The following is a 24,091-nucleotide window of genomic DNA, read 5'->3' as shown; positions in this document are numbered from 1 at the left end:
GTCCATTTAAAAGGTTGGTGAGGGTGGTGTTGAGTCGCTATGCAGGATGAAATCACTGCGAGAACCCCCAAATACCAATAGGAATGGCTGAGGCTCATTTTCTTTCCCCACTTATTCACTCCTCTGCCTCACTCGTCAGTTGGGTTGCAGCCAACTACGAGGGTTTTAGTTCTTCTCGGCAGCAGTAGTGTTCTTCAGGGGAGAGCCTTTACCTTAACCCACGGTACCTATCGGGTTCGTCGCAATGTGAGCTTCAGGTCTTTGTTCCCTGGAGCGATCTCCCACTTCTCATCACAGATGGGTCCTTTAATGTGGCTGGCATGTGTCCATCCTTTCTCCGCAGTTCGAATAGCCATTTCTGTAGTAAGCAAAACAACATAGGGGCCTTCCCATTGTGGTGTTAATGTAACTTCTTTCCAAGTTTTTATCAGGACCTTATCTCCGGGCTGTATCTTGTGAATTGCTATGTCCAAAGGGGGACGTTGCGCAATTAAACCCTTTTTCTGTAATTCCCTGCGTCTATTTATCAATTGTGTGAGGTAAGGTTTTAATTGATCATCTTGTAGGTGGGGATGATCAAGGGGTATCTCGAGATCATAAGGCATACCATACAGCATTTCAAAAGGGGAGATTCCCAGATCAGTCCTGGGTTTTACGCGTATACTTAGCAAAGCTAGTGGCAAGCACTTTATCCAAGAGGTTTTTGTTTCTAACATTAATTTAGTAAGTTGCTTTTTAATTTCACCGTTCATCCGTTCTACTTTTCCCGAGCTCTGAGGATGCCAGGGAGTATGATATTCCCATTTGATTCCTAAAGCTTTCATTGTGTCACGGGATACTTTTGACACAAAGTGCGGTCCCCTATCAGAATCTATTGCTTCTACAATCCCATATCGGGGAATTATGTTTTCTAACAATATTTTCACTACAGTTTGTGCTGTAGCCCTTGTCGTGGGAAATGCTTCAACAAAATTTGTAAGATGGTCTATAATTACCAGCAAATATTTGTATCTTCCTGTTTTGGGAAGTTCGGTAAAATCCAATTGAATTCTTGCAAAGGGTCGGTGGGCTAATTCTCGTCCTCCCGGAACCCTTTTTCTCATATTTTTAGCATTTACCCTCCGACAAGTCATACACCCATTAACAATTCCTTTGGCTATGTTATATATCCCTATACACATATAATTAGTGGCGAATTGATCTACTAACGCCTGAGCACCCCAATGCATTTGTTCATGAAATCTCCGTAGCACCCTCATAGCTACTGATTTTGGTAACACTTCTCGTCCATCAGGTAGTACCCATTTTCCTTTTTCATTTTCTCGAATCCCCATTTTTGTCATTTTTTCCTTTTCTACAGTAGTAAAACAAAACAAGGGGAGGGGGACGTGCCCACCAGACCATAAAAATTTAGCTGGGCCATGCTTGTAACAGTTTCTATAAGGCGGACTCTCCTCCTCCGAACAATTACATTCAATCCCTTCTACTCCCCAGTCTTTCCAGCAATCATAGCATGGAAATTTCTTTAAATCCTTCCCCTTGCCACAACTCGGGCAGTCTGCTCTCTTAGTCACTTCATATATGCACATAAGGGCTGCTCTTTTTGCTTCCTGGTCAGCTAAGTTATTGCCTCTGATTTGGGGATTCAGCCCTCGCTGGTGTCCTTTTACATGCACCACCGCAATCTCCTTAGGCTCCCTGATGGCTTGTAAAACTTGGAGAATCAACTCCTGATGAATTAGTCCTTTTCCTTGTGAATTTATAAGTCCTCTCTCTTCCCATATTTTCCCGAAGGTGTGTATTACTCCATAAGCATATTTAGAGTCTGTATATATTGTTCCGCTTTTGTTCTTTAATAATTTCAGAGCTCTTAACATGGCATATAACTCGCAAGCCTGCGCTGACCAGCTTGGGCTCAGAGGGCCTGATTCTATTACCTCAAATGTTTTTCCGTTAACCAATGCGTAACCTGATCTTCTTTTACCCTCGACTACCCTTGAGGATCCGTCCACAAATATCTTTTCCCCTAAAGGCAATTCTACATCTTCCAGATCAGGCCTCAATCTCACTTGTTCTTCTATGTTTCTAAGACAATTATGTTCAGGCTGCTCATTTGGTTCACCATAAAGAAACTGAGCGGGGTTTTGTGCTGCAGTCGTTTCTAATGTTAATCTGGGTGATGATATTAGGATCCCTTCATATTTTAGTAACCTTGCATCCGTTATCCATTTTTCAGCTTTTTGTTGCAGCACCCCACGTATATTGTGAGGGGATATAACCTTTATTTCTCCCCCTAATGTAATCTTTTGTGCTTCTTCCACTAGTAGGGCAGCTGCTACCACTACTTGCAAGCAGCTGGGCCAACCTCTACTAACAGGGTCTAATAGCTTAGATAAATAGGCTACTGGTTTTTTACTGTCTGCCCATTCTTGAGCCAGTACTCCATAGGCAGTCCCCTCTGTGCTATTTACGAACAAGAAAAATGGTTTTTTTAATTCTGGACAGTTTAAAACTGGTGGATGCATCAGTTCTTCTTTTAATTTCTCTAATTGCTCCTCGTCTTCTTCTGTCCATTTTAGTAATCCATCCCTATTCAATTTGTTATATAGAAATTTAACCTTTCCACTGTAATCTTCTATCCATTGTCTACAATATCCAGTTAACCCTAACAGTTGCCGCACTTGCCTTTTGGTAGTTGGGGCCTTTATTCCTAGGATCCCTTTAACCCTTTCAGGATCCAGCCTTTTAGTTCCTTTATTTAGCAAATGACCCAAATATTTTACCTCTTTTTCTACAAACTGTAGTTTTGACCTGGACACCTTTAATCCCTGCGACCCCAAAAAATTCAATAGGCTAACGCTAGCTTGTCTTACAATGTCTTCATCTTTTCCAGCTATTAGTAAATCATCTACGTATTGGATCAGGGTTGTGCCCGGTACTCTGTTGTACTCTTGCAAAATTTGCTCCAGTGCTTGCCCAAACAAGTTTGGGGATTCTGTAAACCCCTGGGGCAGGACCGTCCACCTTAACTGCTGTTTTCTATAGGTGTCTGGGTCCTCCCATTCAAAGGCAAAATAATCCCTAGATTTTTCGTCCAGGGGGCATGCCCAAAATGCGTCTTTTAGATCGATTACACTATACCATCGGTCGTCTGGGTGCAGTTGGCTTAACAGAGTGTGTGGATTTGCTACCACGGGGAACCTAGTAACAGTTCTCTTATTAATTTCCCTCAGGTCATGTACCAATCTGTACTTGCCTGTCTTTCTTTTTTTATGGGTAAGATAGGAGTGTTAAAAGGAGACATGCAAGGCTCCAACAGCCCCTGCTGCAGCAATCTTTGAATCTCGGGTTTTAACCCTCTCCTACCTTCCTCCGAAAGAGGGTATTGTTTTATCCTGACTGGTACTTCTGGATTGTTTATGGTCACTTCGAAAGGCCTTATTTTCAATTTTCCTACACTTTCTGACGTGTACCAGACTCTAGGATCGATGTTTGCTTCATCTTCTACTCGGAGTGGGCATAATTTTATTTCTAATTTCTTTCCTATCACTTCTAATCCTATTCCTAATTCTATTATTAAATCTCTGCCTAACAAATTATACTCAGCTTCCGGTACTAGGAGCAGAGTCCCCTTACTCACTTTAGAATCTGATTCTATTATTACTTCTTTTATAACAGGGACCCCAAAGGGCTCCCCCTTTGCTCCGATTACCTGGACTTTTTCAGTGGAGGCCTTGCATCCAGTGGGCAAGGTTTGGACTGTTGATCTTTCAGCCCCTGTATCTATGAGGAATTCTACCTCCTCGCGCTGGGGACCCACTTTTAATTTTATCAAGGGCTCGGTCTTGTTTCGGATCCCCAGCAAATAGAGCCCCTGACACCCCTATTCGCTCTTAAACATCCTCTCATCCTCTTTTCTTTGCCTGCATTCTTTCTTCATGTGACCTTTCTTGTTGCAATAAAAACAGGTCACATTTTTTCGTTCTTTGCTACCTCTTTCCTCCGCCCTAGGTCTCCCATGCATCTGGTCGAACCTTCGATTCGGTTCAGCCCCCCTTTTTCCTTCTCGCACTGCTGCCACCACCATACGTACTTGATTTTTCTCCTTCTCTTCTTCCCTTCTAACATACACCTTCTGTGCCTCCCTTAACAATTCGTCCAGACCTCGATCTTGCCAATCCTCTATTTTTTCCAATTTCTTCCTAATATCTACCCATGATTTTGCCACAAATTGGGCTTTAAGTAATGCCTCCCCTATCGGGGTTCCAGGGTCTAAGCCACTATATAGTTGCAAATTCTTTCGTAATCTTTCTAACCATTCCGTTGGGGTTTCATCCTTTTTCTGTTGTTCGTTAAGAGCTTTGTTTATGTTCTGTCCTCTGGGGACAGATTCTCGTATCCCCTGAATTATGATTGTTCTTAAATCTTGCATATGTCCCCTGTGTATGGGGTCTTGATTATTCCAATTAGGCTGCTGCATTGGCCACTTTATGTCTGCAGCCGGCCCCTGCTGGTGTTGCTGATCCCAAATTTGCATCCCAGTACGCCTAATCATTCTTCTTTCCTCTGATGTAAAGAGGATTCCCAGGATGGATTGTAACTCTTCCCAGGTATATATATTTGGGCCTAAGAATTGGTCTACTTGTTCCGCCACTCCCAATGGGTCTTCTAGTAAACTTCCCATCTCCTTTTTAAAATCCCTCACATCCCCTGAATTAATGGGAACAGCCACGTATCCCATTCCTGGCTGGGGTCCCCCCATCGCTATTTCTCGTAGGGGATATAATCCCTCCCTTAAAGCAGATTTCTGATTTCTTGCCCTGCTTCTGGTTACCGGCCCCTGTGTTTCATGATCCGATTCCGTTTCTCCTGAATTTGCTAATTCGGGGAGTCCATTAAGGACAGGAGCCGTTGGTGCGGGCAGTGGAATATAGGGCGGGGGCGATGTCGGGACTTCTAAGTCCTTTCTCTTTTTATCCCGCCCTCCTTTTTCTTTTAGAGGATATAGATGCGTCCTCGTATCTGAATTTATCCAGAGGTGCGCATATTCACTTTCTTCCAAACTAAAGGGCTCCTTAGAGTTAACATAAATATTGAGGGCTTGGCATACCCAATCCTCAAAGGAGCCGAACGGGGGCCAGAAAACGCTGTCCCCTTTGATGGGCTTGTTGCCCCACACTTCTATACAATAATAAATCATTTTAACTTTACTCTTTCCCCGCCTAGAAGGGGAATCATCCCAATTCTTAATCATTTGTCCTAACGGACTATCAGAAGGAACAGAGGGTATCCCTACAGCATTGGATCCCTCCCTCATGGGGCCAGAAGGCTTACTTTTCTTCTGTCCCATCTTCCGGAGCACCTTCACACACACACACACAACGCTTCCCCCTTTTCGTGGCCCAGTCCCTCGCGGGAGGTGGGAACCGCACTACCGAGGGGTCCGCACTCGCTTCGTCCGCACTTGGACGTCTCAAATGTCGTGCTCCGGGATACCCAACCCCAACCGAACTGAACACCGGCCTATACTTACCCACCCCGTGGGTCTTAGTTCGGTCTTCGTGCACAAAGGTTGCCTGGGGTTTACCGGTTTTATTTGCTTGTGTCTGATTTTGGGTTCGTCGATGAAGGGCTCGAGCAGGAGTTTCCGTTTCTGGGGCCGCCGAAATCGGCGGGGCGCCTCCCCTAGAGGGATTCCTGATCAATCAGCCTTCATCCGAGTCACGGCACCAAATTGTTATAAATTAGACCACACAATTTACAGGTCTATTGTAATTATTTTATTAATCAAGTAAGCAGACACAAGCAAAACAGCGCTGGGCGGCTGGGGAGTCTCCGCTCCGCAACAGCACACACCTTCCCTTTCCAGGGTAGCTATTTTATAGCAGTCGAGTTCCAGCTTATCGAGACCTATTGAACTGGCTGAGGCTGCGCAGTTTATTGTTGAGAGGGGGGTCGTTGTTCCTCTGCTGGTGTTCACACGTTGTGCTCATATTCAGGTGGGGGTAATGAAGCGGCAGACAGGATGTCTGGTATCACTCAAGGATGTGTATCCAATACTCCCTCCTGTTATCTGCTTGCTTTAATCCTCCCCTTTACCAAGGCCGTTAATTTGTACAACCTTATCTCTTCAGCAGTTTCTCCAAATTCCTCAAAGACAATGAACAAACCCCCCACTAATTTATCACAGGTTAGGCTTAGAGGGTTATGGTTAGGGATAGGTTAGGGGTACGTTTAGGGGTTAGGGTAAGGGTTAGGGGTTGGGGGTTAGGAGTTAGGGGGTTAGGGGTTGTGGTTAAGGTAAGGGTTAGGGTGAGAGTATTAGGGTTAGGGTTCGGGTTCAGATTAGGGTAAGGGTAAGTGTTAGGGTAAGGCTAAGGGTAAGGGTTAGGGTAAGGCTTAGGGTGAGGATAAGGTTTAGGTTTAGGGAAAGGGTTAGGTTTAGGGTAAGGGTTGGGGTAAGGGTTAGGGTAAGGGTAAGGGTTAGGATTAGGTTTAGGGTAAGAATAAGGGTAAACTAGTGGTTAGGATAAGGTTAAGGGTTAGGGTAAAGGTTTTCATTTTTTAAAGCTGAAAAGCAGTATGCAATCTGGGACGTCACAGCCAGAGCTGCCTATGGCAAGGCGAGAGAGGAAAAGATGGAGCAGATGTTCTACTCCTAGTTTTTTCTTTATACGTAAATAAAAGTTTGAGCTAATTCCAGTTGGAAGAGTTCCAATTACTTGCTTGGTCATATTGACCTTTCAATATTATAAGCTGCAGCAAAAGCATAGGGATTGTTGCTTCTAGAAACACCCTAGTTCTCTTGTCTGCACTATGCATGCTGTTGAGCTAAAACTGATTAAAAAATAAAAAGAAAAATCACACACACACACGCACACACACACAAAAAAAAAAAAAAAAAAAAAAAAAAAAAAAAACCACCACAGCTGCTGCTGCTCTCTTCCTACTTCCTTGTGCTTTGCCCCTACCCTTTCCCAGGTGATTGGGTTTGGGTGCTAGGTGGGGCCAAATGGTATATGAGTCCCAGGCATCCCTCAGAGAGCTCCTTCTGCTTGGGCTGCTCTTTGGGGTGTTTGTTTTTCCTTCGGTCAGTTGCAGGCTTCTTCAGGTGGATCAGAGTTTATGGACTGATGCGTTTCCAAGTAGCGAGGGGTACGCACTTCTTTTTGAGGTAACAGCTAGTAGGATCTGTTAGAATATACTAATGTAGTACTTGGTGCCTTTATTGCATGCAGTTCTTTATCAGGTGAGTATCTGTTGTGAGTAACTGAAGTCAATGTTACTTGGTGTGTTTGCTATGCAGTGCCTGTGCGGACTATTGCACGAGACACAGCTTTCTGACATCTGGCCCAGCAACTACTAAATAAGGGGAGGGGAGAAGCTGAAGAACGACCAAAGGACAAAGCCTGGGAGGAAGACTACGAGCCTTCAGTACGAGCGGCCCCCAGAGGGACCACCGGAGACTGATAACGCATGCACCAGTGGGAGGGTTTGGATTCTGGGAACTAATTAGAATAACCCTGCCTTTTGTAGAAGTAGTAATGAATATGTATTAGCCTAGCAGCATAAAAACCAGCCGCCTGATGTAACTTGTGTGCGTCTTGGTGGAGCAGAGACTCCTGGTGCACCCAGCGCTGTTTGCTTACCTCTATTCCTTTAATAAATTGTAAACATTAATTGTAACCCTATTTGGGACTCGGTCATTTATTACAACTGGGACCTCCCGATGGGTGGAAGCTGTCGGGATAGCTCGGGATGCTGAGGCGTGGTGCTGCAAGGAGGTTGGTGGTCGGTGGCGCCCTGGGGCAGGTCGAACTGGGAGGGGGCGAGGCGGCGGGTGGTCGGTGGCTTCTGTGGAAAAGGCCCTTGTATGGGGGGCTGCGCATTCAGAGGAACCTTGACAGGCTGCAGATAGGGGCAGGCAGGAACCTTTTGAAGTTCAGGAGAGGGAAATGCCAAGCCCTACCCCTAGGGAGAAACACCTCTGTTCACCAGCACTGGATATCTCGATACTAAATAAGCATTTCTTCATGGAAGGGGTGGTTTGCTATTAGAACAGGCTGCCTGGGGAAGTGGTAAGAGACCCGATCCTTAAAGGTATTTAAGAGACATGTGGACTCAAGGCGGCCGGCCACCGCGCCGCCCGAGGAAGGAACACCGCGAGTCGGGGCAGACAGTATCTGAGTCTACGGAGTTTGGACCTCCGGGACACGGGACTACCGGCACCCTCGCCGCCGGAGGACAGAATCCCATGCCCCGGATCACCGTCCACAAAGCGCACGGAAGTCGGCTCCGGACCTCACTGCGACTTGCACACGAATTGCCCAAGACCGGAGCACAGGTTCTAGAGAGGGCCAGCCCCCGTGCCTCCAGAGAACAGATCCCTGCGACTCAGGACAGACAGCACCCGAGCTGCCGGAGTGAGGAACCCTGGGACATGGGACCGACGGCCCCGAACCGCCCGTGGTCGGCTCAGGACCCCAGTGAGGCTAGCACATGCGTCACCCAAGAGCAGAGCCCAGGGGCTCGGGAGGGTCGGATCCCACGCCTCCGGATGCAGGCACCAGGGAGTGCGGGTACGTGGCCCACAGCTCCGCACGGGACCGAACCACCCTGTCGCCGGGATGGCCAGACCCAGAGCCAGACAGCAGCCTCCCATTTCACGGCTTGGCTGGCACCCACGTCACCCGACTTCGGACCCCGCTGAGTCTAGCACAAGACTGGTGCCCAGGGTTTCGGGACGGCCGGCCACCGAACCGCACGGGACCGAAAGCCCGCTCTCTGGGAAGCCGGCGGACGCCAGCCCCCCACTTCACTGCACGGCCGGCCCCCACGCCCCCTGAATTTGGATCCCCGGGACACGAGATAGCCGGCCCCTGCTATCCAACGGCCCCGGAATCGCCATCCCCGAACCATCCAATGTCAGACCCGGAACCCGGTGCTGCTTGCAAACGCGTCGCACAAGACCGGAGCACAGGGGCTCGGAAGATCCAGCTCCCGCCCTGCCGGAGGCTGGACTCCCGGGCTATGTCCACATGTCTCTTAAATACCTTTAAGGATCGGGTCTCTTACCACTTCCCCAGGCAGCCTGTTCTAATAGCAAACCACCCCTTCCATGAAGAAATGCTTATTTAGTATCGAGATATCCAGTGCTGGTGAACAGAGGTGTTTCTCCCTAGGGGTAGGGCTTGGCATTTCCCTCTCCTGAACTTCAAAAGGTTCCTGCCTGCCCCTATCTGCAGCCTGTCAAGGTTCCTCTGAATGCGCAGCCCCCCATACAAGGGCCTTTTCCACAGAAGCCACCGACCACCCGCCGCCTCGCCCCCTCCCAGTTCGACCTGCCCCAGGGCGCCACCGACCACCAACCTCCTTGCAGCACCACGCCTCAGCATCCCGAGCTATCCCGACAGCTTCCACCCATCGGGAGGTCCCAGTTGTAATAAATGACCGAGTCCCAAATAGGGTTACAATTAATGTTTACAATTTATTAAAGGAATAGAGGTAAGCAAACAGCGCTGGGTGCACCAGGAGTCTCTGCTCCACCAAGACGCACACAAGTTACATCAGGCGGCTGGTTTTTATGCTGCTAGGCTAATACATATTCATTACTACTTCTACAAAAGGCAGGGTTATTCTAATTAGTTCCCAGAATCCAAACCCTCCCACTGGTGCATGCGTTATCAGTCTCCGGTGGTCCCTCTGGGGGCCGCTCGTACTGAAGGCTCGTAGTCTTCCTCCCAGGCTTTGTCCTTTGGTCGTTCTTCAGCTTCTCCCCTCCCCTTATTTAGTAGTTGCTGGGCCAGATGTCAGAAAGCTGTGTCTCGTGCAATAGTCCGCACAGGCACTGCATAGCAAACACACCAAGTAACATTGACTTCAGTTACTCACAACAGATACTCACCTGATAAAGAACTGCATGCAATAAAGGCACCAAGTACTACATTAGTATATTCTAACAGATCCTACTAGCTGTTACCTCAAAAAGAAGTGCGTACCCCTCGCTACTTGGAAACGCATCAGTCCATAAACTCTGATCCACCTGAAGAAGCCTGCAACTGACCGAAGGAAAAACAAACACCCCAAAGAGCAGCCCAAGCAGAAGGAGCTCTCTGAGGGATGCCTGGGACTCATATACCATTTGGCCCCACCTAGCACCCAAACCCAATCACCTGGGAAAGGGTAGGGGCAAAGCACAAGGAAGTAGGAAGAGAGCAGCAGCAGCTGTGGTGGTTTTTTTTTTTTTTTTTTTTTTTTTTTTTGTGTGTGTGTGCGTGTGTGTGTGTGATTTTTCTTTTTATTTTTTAATCAGTTTTAGCTCAACAGCATGCATAGTGCAGACAAGAGAACTAGGGTGTTTCTAGAAGCAACAATCCCTATGCTTTTGCTGCAGCTTATAATATTGAAAGGTCAATATGACCAAGCAAGTAATTGGAACTCTTCCAACTGGAATTAGCTCAAACTTTTATTTACGTATAAAGAAAAAACTAGGAGTAGAACATCTGCTCCATCTTTTCCTCTCTCGCCTTGCCATAGGCAGCTCTGGCTGTGACGTCCCAGATTGCATACTGCTTTTCAGCTTTAAAAAATGAAAACCTTTACCCTAACCCTTAACCTTATCCTAACCACTAGTTTACCCTTATTCTTACCCTAAACCTAATCCTAACCCTTACCCTTACCCTAACCCTTACCCCAACCCTTACCCTAAACCTAATCCTTTCCCTAAACCTAAACCTTATCCTCACCCTAAGCCTTACCCTAACCCTTACCCTTAGCCTTACCCTAACACTTACCCTTACCCTAATCTGAACCCGAACCCTAACCCTAATACTCTCACCCTAACCCTTACCTTAACCACAACCCCTAACCCCCTAACTCCTAACCCCCAACCCCTAACCCTTACCCTAACCCCTAAACGTACCCCTAACCTATCCCTAACCATAACCCTCTAAGCCTAACCCTAACCCTCTAACGCTAACAATAACCCCCAACCCTCACCCTAAACCCTAACTCTAGCCCCAGCCCTAGCCCCAACCCTAACCCTAGTTCCCGAGAACTACATCTCCCGGTATGCTCTGGGCATTCAACATGGCCTCCCGGAAGTCCCCAATCCGACAACTACATTTCCCGGCATACCATGGGTACGCAACATGGCCTCCCGGAAGTCCGGAGTCCCGAGAACTATATCTCCCGGCATGCTCTGGGCACCCAACATGGCCTCCCAGTGCCGGAAAACTACACCTACCAGCATTCCCCGGACAGCCGGCATGGCCAATCACAGGCCAAGTGCTCGAGAACTGCATTTACCAGCACTCACTGGAACCCTCACCGCCCTTACAAAAAAAGCCTCAAGCCCCAACATCAAAAAAAAACTCGAAACCCCTACAGACCTAACCCAAACTATTTACCACACTAAACCCCTGAAGACCTATGCCTAAAACCCCTAACCCAAAATCTTAGGATGCTCAAAACCCAAACCCAACCCAAAACGTTAGGATGCTCAAAGCCCTAGCCCAAAAACTTAGGGCGCTCCAAACCATAACCCCAAAACATTAAGATGCACAAAAACCTAACCCAAAAACTTAGTGTAACATACCATAACACCATAAATAAAACACCATAAATGTTTGTTCATTGTCTTTTGTATTATGAAAACAAGGAGTTCTGTTTGAGGAGCGGGAGTTGCGAAAGCTCCCTGCTGAAGTAAGGAGCTGCATAATGCTTGCCTAGACACAATGAAAATTCTTTTGCTTAACGTAACAAAAAAGAGACCCCCCAACCCATTCTCCTTCTGCATCTCAGTTGCCTCTTTTGTTCAAAGACACTGTTGCAAAGCTCATGTAACCATCTCCTGATAAGTTGCTAAACTAGTGTATCAACATCCTGCCTTCCTGTCTCACGCTGGGCCAACATGACCAAATAATAAAAGAAGTTGAACCACAATGCCGAGGAAGACTACGGCCTTCATCTTCACGACCACCAGAGGGACAGAGACGACCCCCTAGCAACAGTGCGCGCAGTCGCAGAATATACCAGGATGTGCTGCGTAATCCTGGAATTAGCAAGATATAAAAAGGGACCCTGGCGGGGGTGAGGTGCGTGCCGTTGGCGGAGCTGAGACTCCCTGGCCGCCCAGTGCTGTTTTGCTTGATGTTTGCTCACTCAATAAATTCCTTTCTATGATTAATACAATGCTCTCTGAAAATTAATTAAGGGGACAACTTATAACACTTTGGACGCTCAAAACCCAAACCCAAAAACTTTGGACCCTCAAAACCCTATCCTGAAAACACGAGGACGCTCCAAACCCTATCCCGAAAACATTAGGACTCTCCAAACCCTATTCCGAAAACTTAGGACGCTCCAAACCCTATCCCGAAAACATTAGGACGCTCCAAGCCCTAACCCAAAAACATTAGGACGCTCAAAGCCCTAACCCAAAAACATTAGGACGCTCAAAACCCAAACCCAAAACATTAAGACGCTCCAAACCCTATCTGGAAAACATTAGGAAGCTCAAAGACCTATCCCAAAAACTTAGGACGCTCAAAACCCTATCCTGGAAACACTGAGATGCTCAAAACCCTATCCCGAAAATTTAGAACGCTCCAAATACTAAACCAAAAACATTAGGACGCTCCAAGCCCTAACCCAAAAACATTAGGATGCTCCAAACCCTATCCTGGAAACATTAAGATGCTCAAAACCCTTTCCTGAAAACATAGGATGCTCAGTACCCAAACCCAAAACATTAAGATGCTCAAAACCCTAACCCAACTACTCAGAATGCTCAAAAGCCTATCCCAAAAAATTAGGGCACACAAAAGCCTAACCCCAAAAATTAAGGTGCTCAAAATCCAAACCCCCAAAATTAGCATACTCAAAACCCTGGCCCTGGAGAACCTAACCTGAAAAAAAAAAAAAAAAATAAGATCTTAAAACCCTAACCGTAAATAACTGACCAAAAATAAAACCTTAAGACTCTAACCCTAAAAAACATATCAACACTACAACCCAAAAAACTCTAATACCCTAACACGCTAACCCTGAAACCCTTAAAACCCTAACCCCCAAATCCTTAAAATCCTAACCGTTAAAACTCCAACCCTAAAAACCTTAAAATCCTAAACATAAACCCTGAAACCCCTTACCCTGAAACCCAACCCTAGTGCCCAATCCCTGAAACCTTAAAACCCTGAATCAATCTGTAGCAAATAGCATAGGCTGAGTTGAGGATCTCAGTACAGTAGCATTATTATTCGAGATTACAATGGCGGGTGTCCCACAAGCAGGAGGGTGCCTACTAATTCCATACACAGTTTATACACTTTTTTTTTTCTGCCTAGGACTGGGACCCTCCCCTGTTTCCCCTTTAACTGTGCTATTCAAGGTTCATAATCTAGCTGGTGCTTCACAGAAAATACACAGCTGCTGGCCAAAGTCACATTTCTTTTGAGGTTTTTACTCTTTGAGGTGGTAATGTTTCTTACGCCGTGATTTCCACCTAATTGCTGTAAGGATTCTGGTTGTCTGCGTTTTACAAGGTTGTCTGTTATAATAAATAATAAAAGTCCCAAATAGGATTACAATCAAAGTTTACAATTCACTGAATGAATAGAGGTAAGCAAACAGTGCTGGGTACGCTGGGAGTCTCTGCTCCACCAAGACGCACACCAGTTATACACCAGTTACCTCCCTTAAGGGATATAGAGAAGCTCTCTCAGATACGGCAGTCCTACTTCTCGTGCATGCAGCCGGAGGTTGGTCTAATTCTGGTGCTGTTGGTGGTGGAAGCTGGGGCAACGGTGGTACTGGTGGAGATATCACAGCCACCGGAGGGGGAGCCGCCGGGGGTGGATTGTTAGGATATGGAGGTGGTAGCTTATCCAATGGCTCACGTTTATCACCTTTTTCTTTTTCCTGTTCTTCTTGTTCTTCAAATTTCTTATCTGCTTTTAGTGTAAATATTGAGGCTGGAAAAGGACGGGAAGTCCTCCTCATCCATAATCCTGCATAATCACTTTCTTCCTGGCTAAAAGGTTCCTTTGAATTAACATGGATATTTAAGGCCTGGCAAATCCAGTCTTCAAAGGATCCAAAAACAGGCCAAAAGACATGTGGTCTTAAAGGCTCCTTTGGCCATTCTATCACACAATACTGGACCATTTTTAATTTACTTTTTCCTTTTCTGGGGTCCCTATCATTCCAATTTCTAATCGTTATTCCTAATGGACTTTCTGGTGGTATGACTGGTAATTTGCTCCCTTTCTTCTGGTCCCTGGTCTTCGATTTTGTCTGACCCATCTAGGAATTTTACTATGGCAATTCCCACAGCCCTTGGTTACCTTAGTAAGAGTGTCTTGCAGGGGGTCGAGGACCTATCACACACCCACAAATCCTATAGGAATCCCTTCGGTCCTTCACCGGACAAGTCCCTCGCAGGAGATTGGAACCGCGGTTAGAAGACCTCCACAATCGCTTCAGAACTAAGTTCCATCTCAGTCACACTCTTACACACACAGGCAACCGAACCCCACCCAACCGAACGGTATACGCTTTAAATGCTTACGACTCCGTCATCTTCGTTCGGATCTTCACACACAGAATTACGGGCAAAATACAGTGCTGCAGCTGGCAAGGGAGCTGAAAAAAAGAATCAGAAACTTTGCTTACCTTTATTCAGGTTCAAGATGCCATTAGTTCCGACCTGACTCAAACAGCAGCCACCAAATGGTGGGGGTGCCTCTCCTAGATCAAACCAGAAATCAGGAACCAAAGCCCTCCTGGACGAGTCCCCACTTGTAATAAATGACTGGGTCCCAAATAGGATTGCAATTGAAATTTACAATTTATTAAATGAATAGAGGTAAGCAAGCAGCGCTGGGTGCGCCAGGAGTCTCTGCTCCACCAAGACGCACACAAGTTACATCAGGCGTCTGGTTTTTATGCTGCTAGGCTAATACATATTCATTACTACTTCTACAAAAGGCAGGGTTATTCTAATTAGTTCCCAGAATCCAAACCCTCCCACTGGTGCAGGCGTTATCAGTCTCCGGTGGTCCCTCTGGGGGTCTCTCATGCTGAAAGCTTGTAGTCTTCCTCCCAGGCTTTTCCCTTGTCCTTCTCCTTTGTCCATCTTGGCTGGATGTCAGACACTTGCATAGTGTCCCATGAAGCAGTTGTAATAGTTAGTAGTTATTCTGAAACCCCTTTGTTCTCTTATCCCCTATTGACCCGAATTGCTGGACCATTCCTTTGTAAGATACAAGAACTATACACACTAACCACTCTGGTTTTCTTAGTCTTGTGGTTATAGAAGGGTATGTAAAACAGAAGGTCACATTTCATCATATCATGCGGCCCTAGCATTGTTCCATATTGACACGAATCAGATGAACTCATTTCACACTGTAAAGCTGTCTTATCTCTGCAAGCATATCTCAATACCACCTTCCTTCCCTCTACAGGATGTAACTGCGCAAAAACGACATTTTTCTTCCCACAACCTTGATCCCCTTACCCTGAAATCCTTATTCCCCTTAAACCTAACAACTCTAACCACAACCCTAACCCTTATTATCAACTGTTATAAATTAGACCACACAATTTTCTGGTCTATTGAAATTATTTTATTAATCAAGTAAGCAGGCACAAACAAAACAGCGCTGGGCGGCTGGGGAGTCTCCGCTCTGCAACAGCACGCAACTTCCCTTTCCAGGGTTGCTGTTTTATAGCAGTTGAATTCCAGCTTATCGGGACTTTTTGAACTGGCTCAGGATGCGCAGTCTATTGTTGAGAGGGGGGTCGTTGTTCCTCTGCTTTGTGTTCAGGTGGGGGAAGTGAAGCGGCAAAAACGATGTCTTGTGGTAAGGAATTTCACAGAGTCTGGTTTCACTCAAGGATGTTTACCCAACACCCCCTCAGCAGATTCTCCAAATTCCTCAAAGACAATGAACAAACCCCCACTAATTTATCACAATCCCCCCTTTTTCTTTTTCTAAGATATTTTGTTCATTGAATTTTTGCAATATTTGCTTGCTGAGCATCAAAATTTCTGCGTCGTCCTTCTCCTGCTCAAGAGATTCATACTTAGCATGCACGAGCATAAGATGAGCTGCCTCTAATCGGCTTTTCACAATTGTGATTACTCGATTGAATATACATGGTCCAAAAGTCAGTGCTAATGTAAGTAACAACAAGAGCCCCGCTATGGTTGATAGCAGGGTAGTAAGCCAAGGTGAGTAATTAAACCAGGATTCATACCAATTCTGACAAGCCTCATTTTCCCTTTTGCGTTTTTCTAATCCTTCCCGCAATTTAGTCATTGTATCTCTTACTACCCCAGTATGATCTGCATATACACAACATTCTTCACGTAGGGCTGCACACAGTCCTCCTTGTTGTAAGAAAATCAAATCTAACCCTCTACGGTTTTGGAGTACCACTTCGGATAATGACCTAACTGATTTTTCCAGAGCTGTTTTTGATTGCTTTATACGGGCCAGATCTTCATCTATGGCAATGCGTAGAGAAGTAAATTCCTGGCTTTGTTTTATCAGGGAAGCAATTCCAGTTCCTGCACCTGCAGCCCCGAGGGCCATTAAAGTGGCTAAGGTGACGGCCGTAATAGGCTCCCTCTTTACCAGATGGTATTCAGCCACTGTGTGATGGGTATACATATACTCTTCAGTGTGGTATAGAATCCTTGGTATAATGACCACCTGTACACAAAAATCATAAGATGTGTTAAACAATTTTAAAGATAGGCAAGGAGTGACTCCCAACGATGAACATACCCACCTAGTGTTATTTGCAGGAATTAACCATTTATGTGTTTGGTCCATTTTTTTTCAGTGGCACGGCACAAATCGTTTTTATCTCTTGGAACTGTGCCGATACATCTACCTTTTCCCATAACTTGAGTCAAAGTTATCCTGATTTCGTGACCCCAACTGCACTTGGAAGGATTTGACTCATTTGAATATTCTGACCTCCCCATATCTCCTATAGCTTCATAATATGGGGGCTTAACACTTACACATAGCCAGCACCCTTCAGTTATCTCAGGATTAGTTTGATTTAGTACCTGGGAACTAGCATTTATAACTTTCCACATACTACTCTTGGGTACAACCCCTTTCTTTTTTCACAATGTTTGGAAGCAGTGTGGGAAAGGATAACTCTGTCGACTTACTAGAAAACACTGTAGTAGGTTGGGCAGTCCCAGGTATCTTTGCAGTCTGGACAACCAAACCTTCCCCTAGTAACTCTTTATTAGGCCCGACTACCTTGGAAGTCTCGGGTTTTTCCTTCTTTATTAGTATGAGTCCTCCCCTATCTGTTCCGTGTTCGTAAAATCTGACATTTTTCCTAGTACCCAGCTAGTATCGTCCGAGTTTGTTATATTTATATATAGAACCTTGCAAATTTCTTTATTTCCGTGGAAGGTTCCTGTATACCCATGCCCTCGCCACCTGTAACGGGGATCCAATTGTCGCTTACAACCTTGCAGCCCATATCCCACTTGTAAGAATTTATCCTGACCAGCCCCGAGTGTCCAGTCTGTAGCAATGGTTTCACACCCCCGGTATGCACAATAATACACATTCAGGCATTTACAGTACCCCTTTCCCAGGTTAGAACTTGGGCAGAAATAAAATCCCATATATTCCCAGCATCAGGGCCTCGAGATCAGCTGACATAGTGTAGAAGTAAAGCTTGCCCCCCCCGATGTTATCTGGGTTGCAATAACCTGTTGATCTTCGAATCGACTTAAAGTCCATTTAAAAGGTTGGTGGGGGTGGTGTTGAGTCGCTATGCAGGATGAAATCACTGCGAGAACCCCCAAATACCAATAGGAATGGCTGAGGCCCATTTCTTTCCCCACTTATTCACTCCTCTGCCTCACTCGTCAGTTGGGTTGCAGCCAACTACGAGGTTTTAGTTCTTTTCGGCAGCAGTAGCGTTCTTCAGGGGAGAGCCTCTACCTTAACCCACGGTACCTATCAAGTTCGTCGCAATGTGAGCTTCAGGTCTTTGTTTCCTGGAGCGATCTCCCACTTCTTGTCACAAATGGGTCCTTTAATGTGGCTGGCATGTGTCCATCCTTTCTCCGCAGTCCGGATGGCTGTTTCTGCAGTAAGCAAAACAACATAGGGGCCTTCCCCATTGTGGTGTTAAAAAAAGTCTCTTTCCAAATCTTAATTAGAATTGAGGGTGATCAAGTGGCAATTCCAAGTCATAGGGCATACCATATAGCATTTCAAAAGTAGAAATTCCTACATCAGTTCTGGGCTGCATCCATATGTTTAACAGTGCAAGGGGTAAGCATTTTACCCAAGAAGCCTTAGTTTCCAGTGTAAGTATTGTTAGTTGTTTCTTAATTTCACCATTCATTCGCTCTACCTTTCCAGAAGAGGAGGGGTGCCAGGGGCTGTGAAAATCCCACTCAATCTCTAAGGCCTGCTTTAATCCTTGCAGTAAAGCTTTACACTCATTCAGTCACGTGGTCAATTAGGACAAACAAGTAACTCAGTAAAGTCTACCTGTATACTTTGGAAAGGTCAAAGCCCTGGCTCCCGTCCCCCTCTAGATAGGTTACAGAAGACCTTTTGACATATAGTACATCCTCTGCATGTGTGCTTCCCTAAAGTATATATTCCTACACAGACATGCTTTCTTAGAACAACATCACACATTGCTTGCACTTCCCAATGACTCTTCTGATGTAAAACAGTTAATATTTGCCTCATTATCACTTTATTCAGCATTTCTCTCCCATCAGGGAGTATCGATTTTCCGTAAAATGATCCACATATTTGTAACATTAATACCTCCTTGGGAGGTTGTAATTGCTCCAAAATCTTTTTTAGAATTTACCCAAATAGATAGGTGGCCCTGTAAACCCCTGAGGTAAAATTGTCCACCTATATTGTTGCTTCCACCCCCTTTTCGGGGTCTTTCCAGTCAGAGGTGAATATACATGTATGTTTGCTCTCAGGGCCAGAGAGCACTCCATTAATAACACTGTTATTCCAGTCTAACAATTTACTAGTTGAATGCCCAATTTAATCATCAAATCCCTTCCCAACAAGTTAGTCTCTGCCTTGGATACATACAATAATTGCCCAGTGATCATTTTATCCCCTAGTCTCAGCTTGGTATCCCCCAAAAGTGGCACTGTTATCCCAGTCCCTTCTACCCCCATCACATTTAGGGTTTCATTAGTTAATTTAATCCCTGATACTTTACAAGTCAGTAATGACTTAGCTGCCCCAGTGTATTGGGTTTGATGGCAAGGTTCGGGGGGTGTGAGGGGTGTGGGGGTGCGAAACTGCAGTGGCAGCCCCCGTGAAAAAACAAAACAAAGCAAAACAAAACAAAAACAGAAACCTCCCCGTGGTAGATAAGGGACAATTTCATCTGGCCCTAAAGGGGCCCACTGCTGCCCAGAGCCAAGCCATAGCAACACAGTCCGTGCCTCTGTGAGCGCACATCCACGAAAACAAACAAACAAAGAAACAAACAAAAACCTGCTGCTCAACAGCAGTTGGGAGAGCAAGAAACCCCCCCCGCAGACACCAAAGTCAGTGCAGAAGGAGGGGGAGGAGGCGCTCCAGGCGCTGGAGCCGAAGCCCCCCTGCAGCCGCTGGAGAGGCCCCTGGTGGAGCAGGCTGTTCCCCCCTCCCCGATGCTTGGGAAACTGAACAAACACCACAGCAAATATGCAAATATACCAAAATTTCTAGACTGTTACTTAGATAATGCCTACATCACCTTTCCCTGCTCATTCAATTTCAAACAGCTCTGTTAAATACTACATGCCACACCTTTAACACCTTCAGCAACCCTTTTAACACTTCCTTTATCTTTCTCCAGCCCGTACTTTTCTAATACCAGCACCAAAGGCTCAGTCTGAGTCCAACTTAATTCCATACCTTTTCCCTCCAAGATACTGAAACAACATATCAATCAATATACCATATTTTATCCCATTTTCCTTCTTTCCACAAAAACAACATTGACTGTAATATGGTGTTATAATTAATAGTTCCATTTAGGGGCCACTCCGCTCCATCCTCTAGTTTATAAAGTGGCCACCATTGATTACAATATTTGATAAGAGTTCTTTTACTTTCTGTACCCTCTCACCCCACTATATCCCTCCAATGTGTTAGTATACATCCTAGAGGGCTTTTCCTCGGGATTTCTTTGCTTTGAACTTTTCCTATTGTAATCTACAGTGGTTAATATTCCACTGTTTTCCTAGAAGCTCTTTACTAGTCAATCCCAATCCCTCCAAAATCCACAATATATAGATACACAAGTAAAATCAGACCACTGTAAATTAACTGCCTGTTGACAATTGCACTGAGGACATTTAAACCTGATGAGCCGATAATATGCCTGGGCAAATTTTGTTCCCATAGACATACACCTCAATGGCAGTTCTTATATTTACATATTTACATATTAACATATGTATAAAATAATACTTTAACAAAAATGCCCGGGCTTTTATATATACAATATACAGTTATTATTCCAGTTAGAATTATTCCTCAGCAGCTGCAAACATTATGCCAGTTGCCATTAAAGCTCACTTACCCTCCTCCTGTCCTTTTCTTAAAATCTCGGACATCCCCGGAGTTAATGGGGATGGCCACATATTCCATTCCTGGCTGGGGTCCGCCCAATCGCTATTTCTCGTAGGGGATATAATCCCTCCCTTAAAGCAGATTTCTGATTTCTTGCCCTTCTTCTGGTTACCGGCCCCTGTGTTTCATGATCCGATTCCGATTCTCCTGGATTAGCTAATTCGGGGAGTCTATTAAGGACGGGAGCTGTTGGTGCGGGCGGTGGAATATAGGGCGGGGGCGGTGTCGGGACTTCTAAGTCCTTTCTCTTTTTATCCCGCCCTCCTTTTTCTTTTAGAGGATATAGATGCGTCCTCGTATCTGAATTTATCCAGAGGTGCGCATACTCACTTTCTTCCAGACTAAAGGGTTCCTTTGAGTTTACATAAATATTTAGGCCTGACAAACCCAATCTTCAAAAGACCCAAATACAGGCCAGTAAAGGTGGTCTCCTCGAATCTGATTACCACCCCAAACTTCAACACAATAATGTGTCATTTTTACTTTATTCCTTCCCCGCCTAAAAGGGGAATCCTCCCAATTTTTAATCATTAATCCCGGGGTAACCTAACATCAGATGTTACCCCACCCATGGGACCAGAAGGCTTACTCTTCTTCTGTCCCATCTTCCGGAACACCTTCACACACACACGCATGGATCACTTCCCCCTTTTCATGGGCCAGTCCCTCACGGGATGTGGGAACCGCACTACCGAGGGGTCCACACTCGCTTCGTCCGCAATCAGACATCTCGTTTGTTGTGTTCCGGGATACCCAACCCCAACCGAACGGAACACTGGCCTAAACGTACCCACCCCGTGGGTCTTCGTTCAGGCTTTGTGCACAAAGGTTGCCTGGGATTTACCGGTTTTATTTCCTTGTGTCTAATTTTGGGTTCGTCATTGAAGGATTTGAATGAAAGTAGTCCTAGCGAAGGCCGCTGAAATCAGCGGGGCGCCCCTTCCGAAGGTCTTTGAACCAGATTGCCTTCATCCGAGTCACGGCACCAAATCGTTATAAATTAGACCACACAATTTTCTGGTCTATTGAAATTGTTTTATTAATCAAGTAAGCAGGCACAAACAAAACAGCGCTGGGCGGCTGGGGAGTCTCCGCTCTGCAACAGCACGCAACTTCCCTTTCCAGGGTTGCTGTTTTATAGCAGTTGAATTCCAGCTTATCGGGACTTTTTGAACTGGCTGAGGCTGCGCAGTCTATTGTTGAGAGGGGGGTCGTTGTTCCTCTGCTTTGTGTTCAGGTGGGGGAAGTGAAGCGGCAAAAACGATGTCTTGTGGTAAGGAATTTCACGGAGTCTGGTTTCACTCAAGGATGTTTACCCAACACCCCCTCCTGCTATTTGCTTGCTTAATCCTCCCCCATATAAAGGCCATTAAATTGTACAACCTTATCTCCTCAGCAGATTCTCCAAATTCCTCAAAGACAATGAACAAACCCCCACTAATTTATCACATCAACCCCCTAACGCTAATGACACTGACCTTCATCCAAACCCCAAACTGCCCCTAACCCCAGACAACCAACAATGAAACACACACACACAAAGATGGAAACTACAAAAAAGGCAAAACCCACGATACAGGCCCCAAATCACAAATACACAACCAAAACGCTACAGAAAAGCCCCAGACGCAGGCTCCAAATGCTACAGCTAGGCCTCAAAAGCTCAAGATGCAACCCAAAGCAAAAATGCAGACCCCAAACGTTACAGAAAAGCGCCCAAACCCAGGCTGCACAAGTCTACAAGCAGATCCCAAACTGCCAACAGAAGCAGGCACCAACCACACCCAGATGCAGACCCCAACTGCCCACAAGCAGCTCCTACCCCACCACCCCCTCCCAAGAACTGGACTCCACCCAGACACTGGCCCCAGAGCCGGGCCCGACCACCCACCCACCGCCCCACACCACCCCCCCCCCCTCCTGACACAGGTGTACAAGCAGCTCACAACCTGCCCCTTCAGAGACCGGTCCCACCCCCCCACCCCCCCCAAGACATGGGATGCAGAGGTGTACAACCAACTCCCAACTCCCTCCCCCTCAAAGGGAGGCCCCAAAGACCCACAAATGGAGGCTCCTAGAGTGAACAAGCACCACCCAACTCCCCCAGGCACAGGCCCACCGCCCCCCCCCAAACACAGGCCACAAGCAGCTCCCAAGTGTACAAGCAGCTCCCAACCAACCCTCCCCTTTCCCCCTCCCCCCCCACACTCCCCCTTCCCTACACAGGCTCCAAAGAAATACAAAGAGCTCCCACCTCTCCCCCAGATGCAGGTCTCAAACCCCCCCCCAGAAGCAGGCCCCAAAGGTCTACAGTCAGCTCCCAACCCCCTCAGTGCTGGCCCCAAGGGCCTACAAGCAGCTCCCCCCTTGCCCCCAGATACCGGCCCCAACCCCCCGACCCCCAGACACAGACCCCAAAAGCTTAATCACAGGCCCTGAACTCTAGAGGCAGGCTCCAAAACCCAGGACAAAGCCCCAGTGGTTCGAGACAGGGCCCAAATCCCAGACACAGGCCCCAAACGCTAAACATACGCCAAAAAAAGTATTAGTGCTGGTGCCAAATGTTACAGACAGGCCCAAAAGCCCGAGATGCTCAAGGCTGAGACGTAACTTGGCTTTCTGAATTACTGGAAAGCAGCTTTCATTCTCAGATAATTGTGTGCCGGCTAGATAGGATGGGGCTTCAGGCACCTCTTCACCTGAGGAAACACACTGCCATCAGGCACCGCTGTGCCAGACAAGCTTGTTCTGCTAGAACACCCTACTCAGATGCACTGTGGCATTCAAGTGAACTGCTTTCATGCAAATATAACGACTGATGTTACAACCCACCTTGCCTGTGATTTAAAGATCAAAGCTGAAATTTCTTTAAGTGGTTGTCGTGGTTTAACCCGGCTGGCAGCTAAACACCACGCAGCCGTTCGCTCACCCTCCCCCCTCCCTCTCTGGGACGGGGGAGAGAAATGGAAAGTGAAGCTCGTGAGTTGAGATAAAGACAGTTTAATAAGACAGGAAAATAATAATAACAAAAGTAATAATAATACAATGATGATAATAGTACTACTAATAATAATATGTACAAACAAGTGATGCACAATGCAATTGCTCACCACCCGCTGACCGATGCCCAGCTAAACCCCGAGCAGTCCGGCCCCCTCCCCCCGGCTAGCCACCCCTATATATTGTTTAGCATGACGTCAGATGGTATGGAATACCCCTTTGGCTAGTTTGGGTCACCTGTCCTGGGTCTGTCCCCTCCCAGCTCTTACTGCACCCCCAGCCTGCCTGTTGGCAGGACAGAGCAAAAGTCTGAGGAGTCCTTGGCTTGGTATAAGCACTGCTCTGCAACAATTAAAACATCGGGGTGTTATCAGCACCCTTCTCATCCTAAGCCAAAACACAGCATTCCACCAGCTACTAGGAAGAAAATTAAT

The 24,091-nt window shown here is 46.3% G+C and overlaps 3 long non-coding RNA genes across 3 annotated transcripts in view; 2 read left to right on the top strand and 1 right to left on the bottom strand.

Annotated features, from left to right (window-relative positions):
* Window positions 1-12,106, top strand: part of LOC311441856 — a 613,063-nt gene extending 600,957 nt beyond the window's left edge. Inside the window, exon 3 of the long non-coding RNA XR_014696285.1 lies at window positions 11,822-12,106. This is a non-coding gene — a long non-coding RNA (uncharacterized lncRNA). The remainder of the gene's footprint in view (window positions 1-11,821) is intronic.
* Window positions 6,553-7,691, top strand: LOC311441868. Its single transcript, XR_014696305.1, has 2 exons — window positions 6,553-7,174; window positions 7,307-7,691. It is a non-coding gene; the product is annotated as an uncharacterized lncRNA (long non-coding RNA).
* The window catches only part of LOC311441851, a 37,229-nt gene continuing 22,600 nt past the window's right edge, over window positions 9,463-24,091 (bottom strand). Inside the window, exon 4 of the long non-coding RNA XR_014696273.1 lies at window positions 9,463-9,518. This is a non-coding gene — a long non-coding RNA (uncharacterized lncRNA). The remainder of the gene's footprint in view (window positions 9,519-24,091) is intronic.

This window comes from Aythya ferina (genome assembly GCF_964211825.1).
Source record: "Aythya ferina genome assembly, chromosome: 10".
NCBI classification, from domain to species: Eukaryota; Metazoa; Chordata; class Aves; order Anseriformes; family Anatidae; genus Aythya; species Aythya ferina.
The sequence above is the reverse complement of the archived record's forward strand: the minus strand, read 5'-3'. Positions and strand labels throughout refer to the sequence as shown.